This window comes from Phocoena phocoena, chromosome 1 (assembly GCF_963924675.1).
Source record: "Phocoena phocoena chromosome 1, mPhoPho1.1, whole genome shotgun sequence".
NCBI lineage: Eukaryota > Metazoa > Chordata > Mammalia > Artiodactyla > Phocoenidae > Phocoena > Phocoena phocoena.
In genome coordinates, this window is record NC_089219.1 from 92,765,394 (window position 1) to 92,784,280 (window position 18,887).

Below are 18,887 nucleotides of genomic sequence, written 5' to 3' on the forward strand. Positions count from 1 at the left end.
GCACATTTTGCTCCCCTACACTGTCAATTACAAAATGTAGCCTCTGAGAGTCACAGTAAGATTTTCTTTCAACTCTTCTGAAAATCAACTATTAGTTGATCCATTGCAAAATGACTTCTTTCTGCTGAACTTTGCTAAAGGTGGGATTAAAAGGCACACCATACCCTTTAAGAGGGGAATGACAAACAAAGAGCAGAGCAAATGCAAATATCCATGTCCAGGAGAATAGTAAATACCATTAATGTGGCAAACTGGCATCAAGAAGCAGCAAGAGAGATTTAGCCAAAGGGAGCTATCAGATCTGAGACAAGAAATCAGAAGGTAAGTGAGCAACAGTCATAAGGAAGTTATAACAATAAGCAAACATGTGAATACAAACATCTGTAGGCACCAAGAAGATATTATCTCCATAAAAATTATCAGAGCCTGCTTTTAAAAATATACATTTTTTTAAGGGAGCAAAATTTAATCTCAGAAAAGTTGATTTCACCTTTCAGCTGGGAGCATTCATTTGGCCATAGATAGAAAATTTTGGGCCAGTGGATCAGCAGCAGCTGGTTACAAGATTCTTAAATAGATGTACATATGTTGTAACCATTTGTATTTAACAGATTCACATCATTATCCCGGAGGGACATATCATGTTAAATCTGCCCTTTGTGACAATTAGTCTTGCTGATTATGAGTTCTAAAAGGGATTGTAAAACTTATCCAGTCCAATGTTCTGAATGTATTATGGTGAAAAAATAGCCCAAGCCAATTTAAATAGCTATCCCAGGTTTAAAATTTAGTCAAGAACAGTAGGCTAGAACTCAATTCTCTTGACATTTTTTTTTCATTACATCACATTGCTTTCTCCACCACATATGCAATTTTTCCTAGCCTAAAAATGAACTGCCTTCACTGCTATCCTGAAAAAGTGTATAATAAAACCAGCTTTGGTGAAAATTAATAATTTGGCTATTTCTCCAACTTTGAATATTCCAAATATAATAGATACCTATAAGCTACTTCTTTCTTGACAGCTCAAATAATAACTGCATAAAATATTATTTCTATACCCTGCTGATATTGTAGACTTTTGCTTCAATCCTCTGGCACCACTGTATAGCTTCAAAAGGAACTATGTCCTGTGCTGTGCTGTGAAATCAAAATAACAATTTTTAAATCTCCATTAATTTTGCTATGGAGCTGCAGAAATTTAAAGGTTTATTAACATATTTCAATTGTTAGTAAATTGCTTTTGCTTATTTTGGAATAGAAAGTAATGAATATGCACTGAGGCTTTGGGGGGTCTTGCAGTTACAGACCACAGAAGATCTTAATTTATGAAAGTCAACTCTGCTGTTTTAGGACATTCTAAAGTGGTCTGTAGAATCTAAAGCACAGCCTGGGAATGTTTTTTCTGATGTATAAATTAAGGATAGAGTTTGAATTTTGTGTTACCAAACCAAACTTGGGTGTGGCTCACAGCAAAGCCAATTTACTGACACTGGGTTGTAATGAAAGAAAGTACAGCATTCATTTGCAGGGCACCAAGCAAAGAGTAAGGGTGGCTTATGCTCAAAAGACCTGAATTCCCCAGTGGTTTTCAGGGAAGAGTTTTAAAGGCAATATTTGGGGTTGGGCTGCAGGATGCATGATTTTCTTCTGGTTGATTGGTGGTGAGGTAACAAGGTAGTGTTCCAGGAGTCTCAATCATCAACCTTCTGGTTCTGAACAGTCTAGGGTCTCAGCATGTAGTTACTGTCCTCCACTTGGGAGGCAAGGCGGAGAGGTTAGGACTAATGTTTCTTGACTGCTTTTCCTTTGTTTCTGCATTTCCTTACTTCCCTAATTAGTAACAGCTTGAATCTGCTCTTTGGAGCTCAGGGAAAGTCTAGGAGGCTAAAACCTTTTTCTACAAACAAGAAACAGGACACGGAAAGGCTTTTGTACCCAGGAGGGCCCCATAGGGTCCTGCTCAGTTTCAATCCCCCTTTTCCTTGATACTCCTCAATCTTGATGGGAACAGGTGTGGGACAAGAAAGGGAATAAAGTTTTGGATAGAGAGGTTTATCATAAACTCGGTAGAGGAAGATGTTTCAGTGAGATGCAGTTTCATAAGGAAACATTCAACATCAAGTTCAACCTGAACTTGCTTAGTTGACCTTACCTTTCTTCAAAATCTGCTTTGTAAGCTGATAGGAAAAATCTATATTAGTATTAGAGGCAATTCCATAATGATTAAAAAATGTAGTGGAATTGTGGCTGGACCCTGGGAATGAATATCTATCCTAAGAATCATGTTAAGAGGAAATATACATGTGGACAGTTGTAAGAGGGGAACGTACTAAAGAAGGCTGTCATGCTACAATTGATTTAAAGAATGATAGTGTAGGGGAGCAGAATTTGCTACCCCTAAATTTTTCTCTTTGGAACATTAATTATTTTAAGCTAGTTATTTTCTAAGAAACAGCAGACATGGGAAAAACTCTGAAAACCAAGTGAGAGTTATCCTTTTGTAAGAAACATTTACATGTATAAGGGAAATGTCCATTTGTAAAAGTGTCTCCCTCTCTGTAGTTGGAAGGTGGGGATGACCAAACCTCTAGAGATTTATCAGTGGAGAAAGCCATAACTTAAACCTGCATAACAACCTTACCCTTGTTTACTGTGTTTTTTCTCCTAACCTCTCCTGACTCTCCCCACCTTCAACATCATCTTTTGGTTTCAGCTGAGGAAAATATTTAAGGTGAGGGTTTCAGTCATTTTGATGAGTTACTCAGTTCTCCTGGGTCTCTCCAGTGTACACATGTTATTAAACTTCTGTTTGATTTTCTCCTGTTAATGTGTCTCATGTCAATTTACTTCTTAGACCAGTCAGAAGAGCCTAGAAGGGTAAAGGAAAATTTCTTCCTCCCTGACAATACCAGTTCAAGAAAAGCCTAACTGTTGTGCTCATACAAGTTTGAACGTTTAGGAAGATAATAATATATATAAAAGGGTGGTGATAGTATGAGGAAGGGAAGTGTCCCCAAGTAACCTGATTGGAACAACACACATGGAAAATCCTTTATGGTATAGCTGTGATGCTTTCTACCATTTAAAGTCTCTCTTTTCCTTTTCCTTTATTTATTTATTTATTTTAAACTTGGTAAAAACAAACAATATGACATTTGTTCTGGAATGTTAATTGGAGCAATTTTTTCCCTCCCTTCACTGGATCTAAAGAATATACATACAATTTCTTTTTCATTTTTAAACCAATACACTATAAACCACATATTTAAATTGTACAAATTGATGAGGTTTGACATATATATGCAATTGTGAAATCAGTATCACCATCAAGATAGTGGACCTTTCCATCCTTTCAAAGGTCCTTTGTGCCCCTTTGTAATGCATTTCTCTCTACATTTTGTCCACAGTCATGTTGATCTGTTTTGTTACTATAGACGTGTTTCTATTTTTTAGAAATTTATCTAGATGAAGTCATACAGTCTGTATTTTTTTTTTTTTTTGGCTACCTTTTTCTCAGTAAAATGTAGATTTAGAGATTCATCCATGCTGTTTTGTGCATTAATTATTTGCTATTTTTGGCTGCTGAAAAATATTCTGTTGAATGTGTGTACCACAATATGTCCACACAGCTTTTGATGAACTTTAGAGATTATTTTTTCCAATTTTTGGCTGTTACAAATAAAGCTGATGTGATCATTTGTATAGGAGCTTTGTATGAGCACTCAGTCATTTTAAAAAGCAACTTTTGTTTTCATGGATTCTTTCTGTTACTATTGAATATTTTGTATTTTATTGATTTCTGTCCTTCTCTTTATTATATCCTTTTCTCCTGCTTATTTTGGATGTGTTTTGCTCTTCTATTTCTGGTTTCTTAAGGCAGTGACTGAATTGATTTTATATTTTTCTAATTGTCTAAAGTAGTTGTTTAATGCTATAACTGTCCCTTTAAGTACTTCTTCGGCTACATCTCATAATTTTGGTAGGCTAGGTTATGATTTTTCTTCTCTACCTTTAAACATTTACATATAATATGGTTATTATATTTATGTTTAAATTTATTAGTTTTCTATTATTTTTCTGTTTTTCCTACTTGTGCATGCATCCTATTTGAGAAATCTTACCATATCTCAGAGCCAAAAGATGTTAAATAATAACAGATTTTTATCTTACACAAATACATAAAGAATCAATATTCTTCTATATTTATATGTAAAAATTAAATATATTAAATAGTTAAATATATAATCTATGAGTGGGACAGAAAACTTTCCAAACATAATATCAAAAACAAAATCTATTAAAAAATTTAATAATGAAAATTATTTCATTTTTATTATTTATTAAATTATTATTATAAATTATTTATTTATTATAATAATAAATTTATAACTTATAAATAAATTTATAATTTATTTATTATTATTATTAAATAATATTTTTATTATTTAATAATAATAATCATTATTTAATAATGAAAGTCTAGAAGTAAAAAATCGTAAGGCAAATGCTAGAATAAAAATTAAAATAAATGATAATAGTCTATAATTGTACTTTCTGAACTGTTCACAAACCAAAACAGAAACCTAAGGAAAACAGACATAAAATACATCAATATGTCATCCATTATGGTAGGCAGAATTCAAGATGACTCCAAATGAGTAATCCCCTTCCCTTGGGTGATGGCTAAACCTGTGACAGCTTCTAATCTATAGCATTTGGCCAAGGTAATGGGGTGGTCACTCACTGATGAGGATCATTAAAGGCAAAGATGATGAGATAGTAATTCCTATGATTTTATCTTAGCTGACTGAAGACAGATTGCTCTGCTGACCTTGAAGGAAGGTGCCATGTTGTGAGAGTGTCTGTGAGAGGACAAAAGGGCAAGGAACTGGTAGCAGCCTTTTGGAGCTAAGAGCAGTCTTAGTTGTTAGCTAGAAAGAAAATGGACTTCTATCCTATAGCTTCATGGAACTGAATTTTGCCAACAACTGCATGAGCTTGGAAGAGAAACCCAAGCTTCAGAAAGAAATGCAGCCCAGGGGCCTTCCCTGGTGACACAGTGGTTAAGAATCTGCCTACCAATGCAGGGGACACGGGTTCAACCTCTGGTCTGGGAAGATCCCACATGCCACGGAACAACTAAGCCTGTGCACCGCAACTACCGCACCTGCACTCTAGAGCCCGCGAGCCACAACTGCTGAGCCCATGTGCCACAACTGCTGAAGCCCACATGCCTAGAGCCCATGCTCCACAACAAGAGAAGCCCAGCAATGAGAAGCCCACGCACCGCAAAGAAGAGTAGCCCCCACTCACTGCAACTAGATAAAGCCTGCGCACAGCAGCAAAGACCCAACACAGCCAAAAATAAATAAGTTAAGTAAATAAATTTATTTAAAAAAAGAGAAAGAAATGCAGCCCGTATGACAACTTGATTTCAGCCTGGTGAGACCATGAGAAGAGGATCCAACTAACCCATGCCAGGATTCTTGACCCACAGAAACTATGGTATAATAAATAAATGTTGTTTTAAGACGTTAATTTCATGGTAATTTTATATGCTGCAGTAGAAAACTAATGCATCTAGAGCAGAATAAACATCACCAAAATATTCAAACCCATCAAGAAAATATAATTTAAATAATCAAAGGATTCCTTTGTTCACCTAAAACATAAAATTATAGCATGTATAAAGCGTTAATACATGTATTTATACATCTGCATTTATATATCTATTTTATTATTTCTAAAGCTGATTTTAAAATTTTTACATTTAATCTATTTCTACAGGTACATCTACTTCAATTTTTACAAATTTTTGTAATCTGTATGTCTATATCCATAGCATCACTTTATTTTGACATGAATGTAGAGCATCAAGTACTTTCATACTCTACTGATGAATTCTATATTTGATAAATATTTACATAATTTCTGACAATGCTAAAGACAGCTAATATTTAGTACTGATCACAATGTTAGCTAGCAAATACAGAAAATACAAGGAAAATGAGTTCAATTATAAATAACACATGACAAAATCCCAGTTTTCTATTTGTATATAATATGTATTTACATATACATTACATACTTATATATTATGTATGCATATTCATTACTATTTTCTCCAAAATGCATACACATATACACAGAAAATATATATAGGAGTTTATTTGACATTTAATTGACAGAGTTATTCCTGGACTATGGGTATCTGCATGATTTTATAATCATTTCTTTTTAATTATTTTTATTTTATGTTATTCAATAACATATGAAAATTAAACTTTTAGTTTTTGTTATTTATACATAATCAGATGATATTTTATTACCTTATTTTGGTTTTATGATTGTTATTTTAGTACCACAAAAGTGTTTTATTTTGTGGTCATTTATGTACAAATTTTATCTCTTCTCTTTGTTTATAAGCTCCCTGAGGTGATAAGATATATAACCATTTTGGTCGGATGTTCAGTCAATATGTGTAGAAAGAATAAATGAATAATTCTTAAGAAGTGCAATAGTGTGGCCCTTTACACTCATTAATATTTTTTCAAATAACAGTGTCTTTGAAAAAAAATGATTATTTTGAATAGCTAGTTAGATTCGCTTTCTGTGGTTTGATAATGTAGTAACTACAAAACACCAGGGATCAATTCAGCAACATTTTTTTTCTTTTTGCCATGTAAAGTACCATTACCACTCAAAGGCAATAATTAAACTCAACTGAACCCATGGGAGGCATTAGGTGGACAGAGCTGCAACCTGCTGTGAGTCTAAGAATCTTGATTTAAGAGGTATTATTAAGAAGGAAGAAGGAATGTCCTAGATCTAAATGTAAAATCAGTTGAAATCACTCCACATACTGTTCATCCCTTCCCAAGTAAACTTTCTGTATTGTTGCATAGTTTCTTTTTAGTCTTCAAAAATCCTTTATAGCATAATATCAATTCTAACCATAAAAATTTCCATTATCTCCAAGCATGCTGAGACTGCCCCTCTCACTTCTAATTTAGCCATTCTTCCTCTGTACATTATCAACAGGATAAGGGAAAGGTTTCTTGGTGGTTGCTATTGACAAAATAGCAGGAGAATACTCCTACTAAAAATAGTTAACAGCTACTGGGTAGTTACAAGCACTGCTCTAAATACTTTACATGTGTTAACATTTTCCCAGGTAGAAAACGTCTTTGTCACAATTGTGGACACCACAATAACTCTAAATTGCCCTTGTTGTCCTTTTGTATGATTCCTTATTTCACTTTCAGTAAGCCTGAGAAATGAATGACATTTATGAAAACCTGTTTGTTTTTCTTGCAAAAGCATTAATTGTAAAGGCTAAATGACTTCAGCTAAATCTGTAGAAGAACGAAGAGGCCAGAATTGCCAGCCTTTATAGGTTAGGTTAAAGATTTGAGATTTTGTTATATGTATAGTTGAGGGCCATTGGAAGATTTTAAGCAGGAGGGTCATGTGTTCAGATCTGTACTTTAAATAAAAACAAAAACAATCACTCTGTCTTTTTTGTAAATAACTTTAAAGAACAGGCAATAAAGGAGATAAGACGGTCCAACCTGTTGAAGAATAGTAATGTAGATGATAGCATTGGGGACAGGAAAAAGTGGGTGAAGTTGAGATATATTTGGAGGACAACTTGAGAAGAACTGGTGATTAATTAGATGTGGTAAGTGAGAGAGAAAATATATTGAGAAAGACTCTACATTTGTTTGTATCAACATAATCAAAGTGATTTCTAAAATTTTTACTTTGTCTTGGTTATCTGACCCATGTCATTGTCAAACAGAGAAAACTCGGCATTTTAATTTGATCAAGAAGTATTTGCTTCAATGAATCAACAGACAAAGAATTAATCTCCAAAATATATAAACAACTCATGCAGCTCAATATTTTTAAAAAACAAACATCCAGTCAAAAACTGGGCAGAAGACCTAAATAGACATTTCTCCAAAGAAGACATACAGATGGGGAAGAAGCATATGAAAAGCTCCTCAACATCAGTAATTATTAGAGAAATGCAAATCAAAACTACAGTGAGGTATCACCTCACACCAGTTAGAATGGGCATCATCAGAAAGTCAGCAAACAACAAATGCTGGAGAGGGTGTGGAGAAAAGGGAACCTTCTTGCACTGTTGGTGGGAATGTAAATTGATACAGCCACTATGGAGAACAGTATGGAGGTTCCTTAAAAAACTAAAAATAGAGCTACCATATGGCCCAGCAATCCCACTACTGGCCATATACCCAGAGAAAACCATAATTCAAAAAGACACATGTACCCCAATGTTCATTGCAGCACTATTTACAATAGCCAGGTCATGGAAGCAACCTAAATGCCCATCAACAGATGAATGGATAAAGATGATGTGGTACATATGTACAATGGAATATTACTCAGCCATAAGAAGAATGAAATTGGGTCATTTGTAGAGATGTGGATGGACCTAGAGACTGTCATACAGAGTGAAGTAAGTCAGAAAGAGAATAAAAATATCATATATTAATGCATATATGTGGAACCTAGAAAAATGGTACAGATGAACCGGTTTGCAGGGCAGAAATAGAGACACAGATGTAGAGAACAAGCGTATGGACGCCAAGAGGGGAGAGTGCTGGGGGGGCGGGTGGTGGTGTGATGAACTGGGAGATTGGGATTGACATGTATACACTAATATGTATAAAATGGATGACAAATAAGAACCTGCTGTATTAAATTAAATTTTTAAAAAAGTATTTGCTTCATATTCCTCCTAAAATGATTCCATTTGTCAAAGGTATAAAATCGAATAAAATATAATTTAGTAGAATTTATTAGCTGTGATATAGATATGACCACTGAAAATTGGTTAATAGTAAATATGATTCTCCAATCATCTAACTACTTAGAATCCAACTCATTGCTTAAAAGACCCATAGGCTCAAGATGGGACAAAATTAGACATAACGCTATAGGGGAGAAAAATAACAGAGGCAGCAACTTCCAGATTTACCAGCTTCTCATAGTCTTTATCTATTCAAAAAGCAAGAACTCAGGTTATAGAAACTCAGATTGTTTTTAGTAGCTTTGAAAACTGTTATGGGCTGGAAGAAGAATTTGGTTGATTGTGGAACTTTGAGACTTGTAGAAAGCAACTCTTAGCAAATTGGAGATATACATTTGAGATGTAATTTATATAATGGAAGAGTCTTGTAGTCATATTCAGTCCTTTGGATATTATCTTTGGAACAATAAGAATTAAATGAAGAACACTAGGCAAATATGTTAAGGCAATATGCAAGACATATGTATTTTAAAGTAGTATTATTTCTGCAGAGTAGATTGTAGATATTTTAAAAATACTATAGAATTAAAGTTTTTAAAAGATTATAGCAACCCAAGCATACAAGATGAATCCTTTATATAATGTAGTATCTGTAAGATTTAAGATTCAGATAGCTTCTAGAGATTTAAAAGATGTTTTTAATAGGTATCATAGTATTTACATTTGACAGGATAACTGAATAAAAGCAATGAATAATGAGCATTAACCATTCTTTTTCTGTGATTCACTGTGTGCTTTACTATAAAATTTCAAACATCACAATAATGTTTTCCCATATATAGACATCTTATTCATAATATGGAGCTTAGCAAACTGAAATTTTAAAAAAGTGAATAGTTTGCTGAGGTTCAGAAAGATCTAAGTGATAAAGCTATATTTTAGACCCTTTGATATGATTTTAAATGAATCAAGGGTAAAACCTAGGTTTTTTTACTTAAGAAACTGGATGTATTACCAAAAAAAAACCAAAAAAAATCAAACAAACAAAAAACTGAATATCTAAAACTGCAATTTAGTACCAGGTCTAAGCCCAAATGACCCCATGATTTTATATTCCATGAGGTTCCATATGAAATAACTCTTAAGACTCTCTTTAAAGTCCCATCTAAAACTGGTAACAAGTTTCCTTATTCTCAAAATGTCTGAATTGCTTTTTATTTCCTTCATAGTTTGGGTAGAAATTTTTAGTATTGCTTTATTATTTACTTATTTATTTATTTAATTTTTTTGTACTATCTTTGTCTAGTTTTTGTATCAGGGTGATGCTGGCCTCATAGAATGAGTTTGGGAGTGTTCTTTCCTCTGCAATTTTTTTGGAAGAGTTTGAGAAGGACGGGTGTTAGCTCTTTTCTAAATGTTTGATAGAATTCACCTGTGAAGCCATCTGGTCCTGGACTTTTGTTTGTTGGAAGATTTTTAATCACAGTTTCAAAGTCATTACTTGTAATTGGTCTGTTCATATTTTCTGTTTCTTCCTGGTTCAGTCTTGGAAGGTTATACCTTTCTAAGAATTTATCCATTTCATCCAGCTTGTCCATTTTATTGGCATAGAGTTGCTTGTAGTAGTGTCTTAGGATGCTTTGTATTTCTGTGGTGTCTGTTGTAACTTCTCCTTTTTCATTTCTAATTTTATTGATTTGAGTCCTCTCCCTCTTTTTCTTGATAAGTCTGGCTAATGGTTTATCAATTTTGTTTATCTTTTCAAAGAACCAGCTTTTAGTTTTATTGATCATTGCTATTGTTTTCTTTGTTTCTATTTCATTTATTTCTGCTCTGATCTTTATGATTTCTTTCCTTCTGCTAACTTTGGGTTTTGTTTGTTCTTCTTTCTCTAGTTTCTTTAGATGTAAGGTTAGATGGTTTATTTGAGATTTTTCTTGTTTCTTGAGGTAGCCTTGTATAGCTATAAACTTCCCTCTTAGAACTGCTTTTGCTGAATCCCACAGGTTTTGGATTGTCGTGTTTTCACTGTCATTTGTCTCTAGGTATTTTTTGATTTCCTCTTTGATTTCTTCAGTGATCTCTTGGTTATTTAGTAACGTATTGTTTAGCCTCCATGTGTGTGTGTTTTTTACATTTTTTCCCTGTAATTGATTTCTAATCTCATAGTGTTGTGGTCAGAAAAGATGCTTGATATGATTTCAATTTTCTTAAATTTACTGAGGCTTGATTTGTGACCCAAGATGTGATCTGTCCTGGAGAATGTTCCATGTGCACTTGATGTAATCTGCTGCTTTTGGATGGAATGTCCTATAAATATCAATTAAATCTATCTGGTCTATTGTGTCATTTAAAGCTTCTGTTTCCTCATTAATTTTCTGTTTGGATGATCTGTCCATTGGTGTAAGTGAGGTGTTAAAGTCTCCCACTATTATTGTGTTACTGTCGACTTCCTCTTTTATAGCAGTTAGCTGTTGCCTTATGTATTGAGGTGCTCCTATGTTTGGTGCATATATATTTATAATTGTTATATCTTTTCTTGGGTTGATCCCTTGATCATTATGTAGTGTCCTTCCTTGTCTCTTGTAACATTCTTTATTTTAAAGTCTATTTTATCTGATATGAATGTTGCGACTCCAGCTTTCTTTTGATTTCCATTTGCATGAAATATCTTTTTCCATCCCCTAACTTTCAGTCTGTATGTGTCCCTAGGTCCCTTCTGGCTTGTAGAGTTTCTGCTGAGAAATCAGCTGTTAATCTTATGGGAGTTCACTTGTATGTTATTTGTCATTTTTCCCTTGCTGCTTTCACTATCATTATTCTGAATTCGTTTTCTGGAAGGTTGCCTATCTCCACTTCATTTAGTTGTTTTTCTGGGGTTTTATCTTGTTCCTTCATCTGGTACATAGCCCTCTGCCTTTTCATCTTGTCTATCTTTCTGTGAATGTGGTTTTTGTTCCACAGGCTTCTTGCTTCTGCTGTCTGCCTTCTGTTGGATGAGGCTATCTAAGAGGCTTGTGCAGCTTTCCTCGCTTTATTTTTTTAAATTGAATAACTTCCAAGTTTTAATATGTAAAGTCTCTTAGATCCAATCCATTCTTTTAGAGGTTGCTGAGTGTTTCCCCCAGGCTAGATTGTACATCTTTTATGAATGTAGGCCATACCGTTTCTTTGGAAACTATTAGAATCTACTCTTGACTACTCCAGAACAATTATAGACATTATGTAAATGAACAGGCATGGCATGCCTTCCAATAAAACTTTATTTACAAATTCAGGAGGCCAATTTATGAGATCATAGTTTACCAACCCCTGATGATACATATTGTATATAAATATATAAGCAGTCCTACCTGAATCAGATAATTTTATAATGTGAAAATAATTTTATTTAAAATCAAATAAGCTGAGCTTCCCTGGTGGCACAGAGGTTAAGAATCCACCTGCCAATGCAGGGAACACATGTTCAAGCCTTGGACCAGGATGATCCCACATGCCGCGGAGCAACTAAACCCGTGCGCCACAACTACTGAGCCTGCACTCTAGAGCCTGCAAGCCACAAGTACTGAGCCCGCGTGCCACAACTGCTGAAGCCCACACACCTAGAGCCCATGCTCCGCAACAAGAGAAAAAGCCACCTCAATGAGAAGCCTGCACACTGCAACAAAGACCCAATGCAGCCAAAAATAAATAAAAATAATAAATAATAAATTTATTTTAAAAATAAGGTATGCTTTTAAAAATAATGCATGTGGCAAGTATTTCTTAAAAATGATGTATGTGATCTGTTTTCTTCAGACTAAACATCACCTAATCAGAGTATATATTTTATTAAGAATAATCAAAGCAAATGTTGTTAAGAGAAATTATTTAAAACTTGCAAATAATGCAAAAGAGAATACAGCAAGTACTTCTGCTGTCATACTGAGCATAGATGGATTTTCTAAGCATTACTTAAAATATCTACCTAATTATCTACAGGAATATAATTGTGTTTCACTTTAATGTTTGCTATTAATTGAAGACCCTCATTCTGTGTGTTGGTATAGTAAATTGTATATCTTGTCCTGTAGAGATACAATTCTTGTCAGGCAGAAAAAATAGTTTTATAGGTAATGGTTGTATTAGCTGGTAGGACATTAACCAGATTTTTCTTCAACTCGAAATGCCTTTCCTGATGAAATCTATAACCCCTGCCCCATCTAACACCTAAGTTTACTATCTTATTGGTTCTCTTTTTAATGAGGTAATAAGTGATTTAGAAGTGTTTATTTGTATGAAGTGTTATTTTGAGCATTTTACCTTTTAAAATGCTGTTAAATACTTTAACAGTAGTTCATGTTTAAAGTTTTTGATATATTTTTGAGTAAAATTATGTAATATTTTGATTCTTCAAACCCTATAACCAGTGCTTATTTACCTTTCTTTGTTAGAAACCCTTGAGTCAGTGTATGGAGAATAAGAGCTTTATCTCTAGAACATATAGTTACTCACAATTATCCTAAAAGTTCATTCATATTATACTTCCTGAATCTCATTTAAAAATTCCTGAATTTATGAATGATGAGCTGGTCTTTAGTCAATATAAACAACAGATGAGGGGCTTGTTTAATTTCCTAAAGTATGCCTTTTTAGCTTTATTTTTCACTTGGTGTTCAAAGGACCTTTGGAAACAAATACACCTCCCATATCTATCACCTTTATGTGCTCTCTCCTCTCCTCTGAAGAAATTCATATTCTGTTTAACTTATTCACCTAAGGTAGAAATAACTGCTACAGTGTTTCCTCTCCTCATTGCAATGTAACACTAAGCAAAGGCTGGCTTCAGAGTATAAAGATTTATTTGTAGAATTGTAGGCATTAGTTAGTCAAATATAAATTGGGACAGGTACATTTCATAGATATGTAATCTTTGGTCTATATATCCAGTTGGATTTGAGCTGATCAATGAGGAATAGTATCTATAAGCTGGCTTTAGAGCTTTATCAAGAAGAGATCAGCTAGGTTCTTTCCATTTTGTGCATTATTTCACGACACAATATTAACTTTTGGGAATTTCCTCTCTTTTCTTGGAGTACGTATGTATGCCAGAAGTTTGAAGCTCTTTGTTTGATTTTTCATGCACATAAAATTCACTTACACTTAACATTTTACTTTTTAATCATTAAGTTATTTTGCTCCCATTTTAGATTTGTCTGACTTGTCTCTCCAGTTAAGTGCTACATTATATTGCATGTTGGAATTACGTTTACTCTGTTCTTTCTTGTTATCTTGGGAAATCCATGACTGTATAACATACACCTAGAAATACTAATGAAATAAAAGATTGAAGATAATAATTTTAGAAGATTGTTTTGGTGTAGTGAGAGGGGAAAATGATAATGTAGGTGGGAAGAGTGTTAGTTTTTTTTTCCATTCAAAATTATTCTCTTCCCAAAATGTAACTGTTTTATTCAAAGTGATACTTTCCCCCCAAATACATTCTACAATCTCTATTGTAGAAGATATATATTCCCAAATAGTTACTTACTTTCTTGGGAATATATCAGAAACTTCCACATATCAGAAAAGTCAATGAATCTTACAAGCTTTCCTCTTACCTAAATTTCTCATTATTAGTATTGTATCAGAGATGGCACTGTCTGAATAACACATTAAGATTAATATTTTTGGTACTGGTGCTATTTTTAAATTATTTTAAGTGTGCTCATTGGGAGCAGGAAGGTTTAAGAAGCATAAGACACACTCATTCTATATTTAATACAGAATGTATTTCTTTAGTTGACACACCCCAGATTGACAATAAACTTCCTGCCTTTGAACTTCATTGCAGAAATAGAATGTTTCCTTTGTTATTAATAGATAGGCCATGAAATTTTACTTTTGTTTCAACAGGAGGTTTCTTCTTTCATTTCTTCTTATCTGAAGACTAAATTGCCTTATTTATGTCTTAGATTGTTTGGGATACTATAACAAAATACCATAGACTGGGTAGCTTATAAACAGCAGAAATTTATTCCTCACATTTCAGGAAGCTGGAAGTTCAAGATGAGGGTGCCAGCATGATTGGCTGAGAGCTCTCTTTCAGGTCTCAGACTTGTCATATTGTCACATGGCAAAAAAAGTGAGTAGCTCTCTGGATCCTCTTCTATAAGGTCACTAATGCCATTCATGAGGGCCCCACCATCATGACCTAATCATCTCCCCAAAGCCTTACATCCTAATGTTATCACCTTGGGCATTACATTTTCATCACAGAAATTAGGGAGTGGGGTACACATTCAGACCATAGTGCTTTAGGTGAGACTTTATCTCGTTTTTTAAGTCTTTTTGAGGTGTAAAGTCTACACCTAAATTCATAATTATAATAGCTACACCAACCATCACCTGGTTAAGAAAATCTCTGTTATATAATTCCAAAAAATGAACATCCTGTGTTTTAGCAAGTCAGATCAAGAAAAGTCTCAGTGTTTCTGCAAATTTTTTTCCTATCCCATCACTATGACCAAGGATTATTGTGCAACCAGAGTGGAAAAAGAATCACCATTTAAAATGCACATTTCTCTACCAGGAGTGAAACAGTCCCTCCAACCAACCCTCTAAATTGTTGTACTTGTTGGCTTTGACTGGATTTATTATGCAAAATCCTTTATTAGTGGTTCTTTTTTGCAGTACGTGGGCCTCTCACTGTTGTGGCCTCTCCCGTTGCGGAGCACAGGCTCCAGACGCGTAGGCTCAGCAGCCATGGCTCACGGGCCTAGCCGCTCCATGACATGTGGGATCTTCCCGGACTGGGGTACAAACCTGTGTCCCCTGCATCGGCAGGTGGACTCTCAACCACAGCGCCACTGGGGAAGCCCTATTAGTGGTTCTTTTTCAGGAATGAAAATTAAGTTTTGACTTCTAGTGTCATCCTTTCATTAGTCCAGTCTGCACCCTAATTGGCAAAAATGTCTCAGAGTTTATGACATAGAGTTAACACTATTTCTCAGTTTCTACAGATTTTCTTTTATTGTTTTCTGTTCATTCTTTTGATTTGGTAAGTCAAGTGTGGACAGTTTATTATCCCACCATTCTGCTTTCCAGGAGTTTCATTATTTAAACACATTTAAATGTTAATAAAATACTAACAGAGAGCAAAATGATAAAGGTATGGGAAAAAGAGGAGACAGTTGACAGAGTAAAGAATCAAGATGGTGTAGGAGCTACCTATCAAGGATGAAAGAAGTAAAGGATCAGTGGGGATGTAGGTCAGTTTAATGTTTTGGTTACAGGATGTTGAGATAGTGAATAGCTTATGGCCCTACTTTTTCACTGAGTCAAGAAGAAGCAAGGTTATTTGCTCAGAGAGAATAGGAAAAAACTACATGTTACCTTAATTTTGAACATCACCTTTTTTACATTTTTTATTGGTTACTCATTCATTTGCTTTTTTGAATTGTAATATCTACCATTGATTTCATTTATGCTTTTTAAATTGTGGGCAAGCTGAGGAACTTCAATGGTGTTTTGCTGTTGTTGTCATTTGCTTGTTTTCTTACATAGTATCTATTTCCCCTTCCTATAGCAACCCTAATTAACTTTGCGGGCATTGACTCTAATCTATTGTATACAGCATTTTTTATTCTATTAACTAGGTGTCCTGGGAGACCCAAGCTAGACTTATCAGATCATTTCTTCAGGACTCTGTATCCAGATTGGAGAAATACAAGCATGAGAAAAAATGGCTACAGCACATTTGCTGGTGCCCATGTACATAATTTCCTTAAACCCAATCTCTGTTCAATATCTTTCCTTTGGATTAAGTCAACAAGTATAATTATTACATGTCTACATTTATATCTCTCTTTCTTGTTTATAGTTAACATGTATATCTATACAACTAATACAGATATTTTCTATGTTTCTGCAATTTTATATCACTTAATCATTTATATTGTAACCCCATTTCCCTGGCTCATTACAAAAATTAAAATTCAGGAAAGAACAAGTCTCAGGGAAAATGTGTCAGAGATGCCTGTTGCGCTGACTACTTGGTGATAAAATACTGTGTTTTACATTATTGAAAGGGCTTTGTCAAAACATCTTCCACATTACAGCAGCCCTGTCAAAACAATTACGACATAATGCTCTACTTTCTTCGTTTAGGTGGATTCAAAAAATGGATGATCTGACAGTCCTTTTAACCAGGATACAACATTGATTCTCAGTACACTATAGTCATTATTTTTCACAGATGCGTGTTTAACTACTAAAATGAGTATGACCAGGTAAATTTGTTTCAAAATATTCTTAAAAATCCGTGGTCTTTGGTTGCTTTATAAATTAAGAAATATGTGTCAATTCATCCTGTTATAGTAATAATTGCCTTAGATTTGTCTCATTTATTGCTCTGTGAAAGAAATATAAAGAAACACAAGTGTAGAATCTGCCTTTCATGTATTCCTTTCCACTTAAAAAGTAAATTTAAAACAAAGTTTAAAGATAAGGAGCACACACTCATTTCACTTATCCTGACATAATCATGTGAAACATTTCACCAAATGAAATTCCAAAGTGTCACCTTTAATTAATGAAGTAGAATATTATTTAAACTCAATTATATGCATCTTTTAGAAGGTATAGATTCAAAGACATGCTAGTAAAATGTTCAACTGCTAACCAAATATATTTTTCTAGTGCACAATTACCATTTTACACCCTCTGATGCCTCATTTTGATTCCACTGTACTAGAGAAAGATACAAGACATTATTCAACTAATATTGATCAAGGACTAGCAATAGAAGAAAGGTATAAAACTTCATTTCTCAAGGATAATATTAGGCCATCAGAATTTTATCTAAGATGAATAGAAACTATGCATTTAAAATCTCTACCTTAATGGATGACATATATAACAACTAACATTTATTGTGTAGTACATGAGCTATACACTATTCTATGTGTTTTACATAGGTTTACTTTATTTAATCTTATCATAACCCTTTATGATAGTGAGTAAAATTATTATTCACCTTCTAACAGATCAGGGACTGAGATATAGAAGTTAAGTAGCATTCCTAAGGTCACACAGCTATGAAATTGAAGAAGGGGAATTTCAAACTTCAGTACAGATTGTCTGGCTCTAGCCACTATGATAAACTGTCAGCCAGTGCTCAGCACACTATTAGATATAGTTGGTTTCCATTAACTTCTCACTAAGAAAAGTATTTTCTGACAGAAGGAGAGGTATTTTGTACATTGTAGTATAACTGTTATTAGTAATACTGTATTTCATCTAATCAAAGTTGCTGTCAAAAATAATTCACACCATTATTTCATGTACCATTAAATAAGAAACTGCCAATATAACTATGATACAATCTTCTCCAAATTTTTATTTTGTAATTATTAAAATAATTCTTTTGACAGATTTGACAGAATATATAGAATGATATGACACAACATTAACACATGTTGATAATCTGTTTAGTGAATTTGGTGTCAATAGTATAATTTCAAGATGCATCAAAAACATCAATTATAATAGACAACTCAGTTTCAGATATTCTAAAGTGTAAAAAATACATGTTTAGCATCAATAAAATATACAATTCATTGAAATTTGTCATTCATTGAAAACCTACAAAACCCCTAGCATTCTACTAGTTGACCTTATATGGATTATATCATCAAATTTCATCACAACTCTTTGAAATGGTGTGATATAAGCCTGATTTTAAAATAAAGGAACTAAATGTAAAAGGCACTAATTGATTAACTCTAATTATATATTTGGCATTTAAACCTAAAAATTTCTTTTTTTAAAATTTTTTATTGGTGTATACTTGATTTACAATGTTGTGTTAATTTCTGCTGTACAACAAAGTGAATCAGTTACACATATACATATATCCACTCTCTTCTAGACTGCATTCCCACATAGGTCATTACAGAGCATCAAATAGAGTTCCCTGTGCTATATATAATAGGTTCTTATTAGTTATCTTTTATATATAGTAGTGTGTATATGTCAATCCCAATCTCCCAATTTATACCCCCTTGGTAACAATAAGTTTGTTATCTACATCTGTGACTCAATTTCTATTTTGTAAATAGGTTCA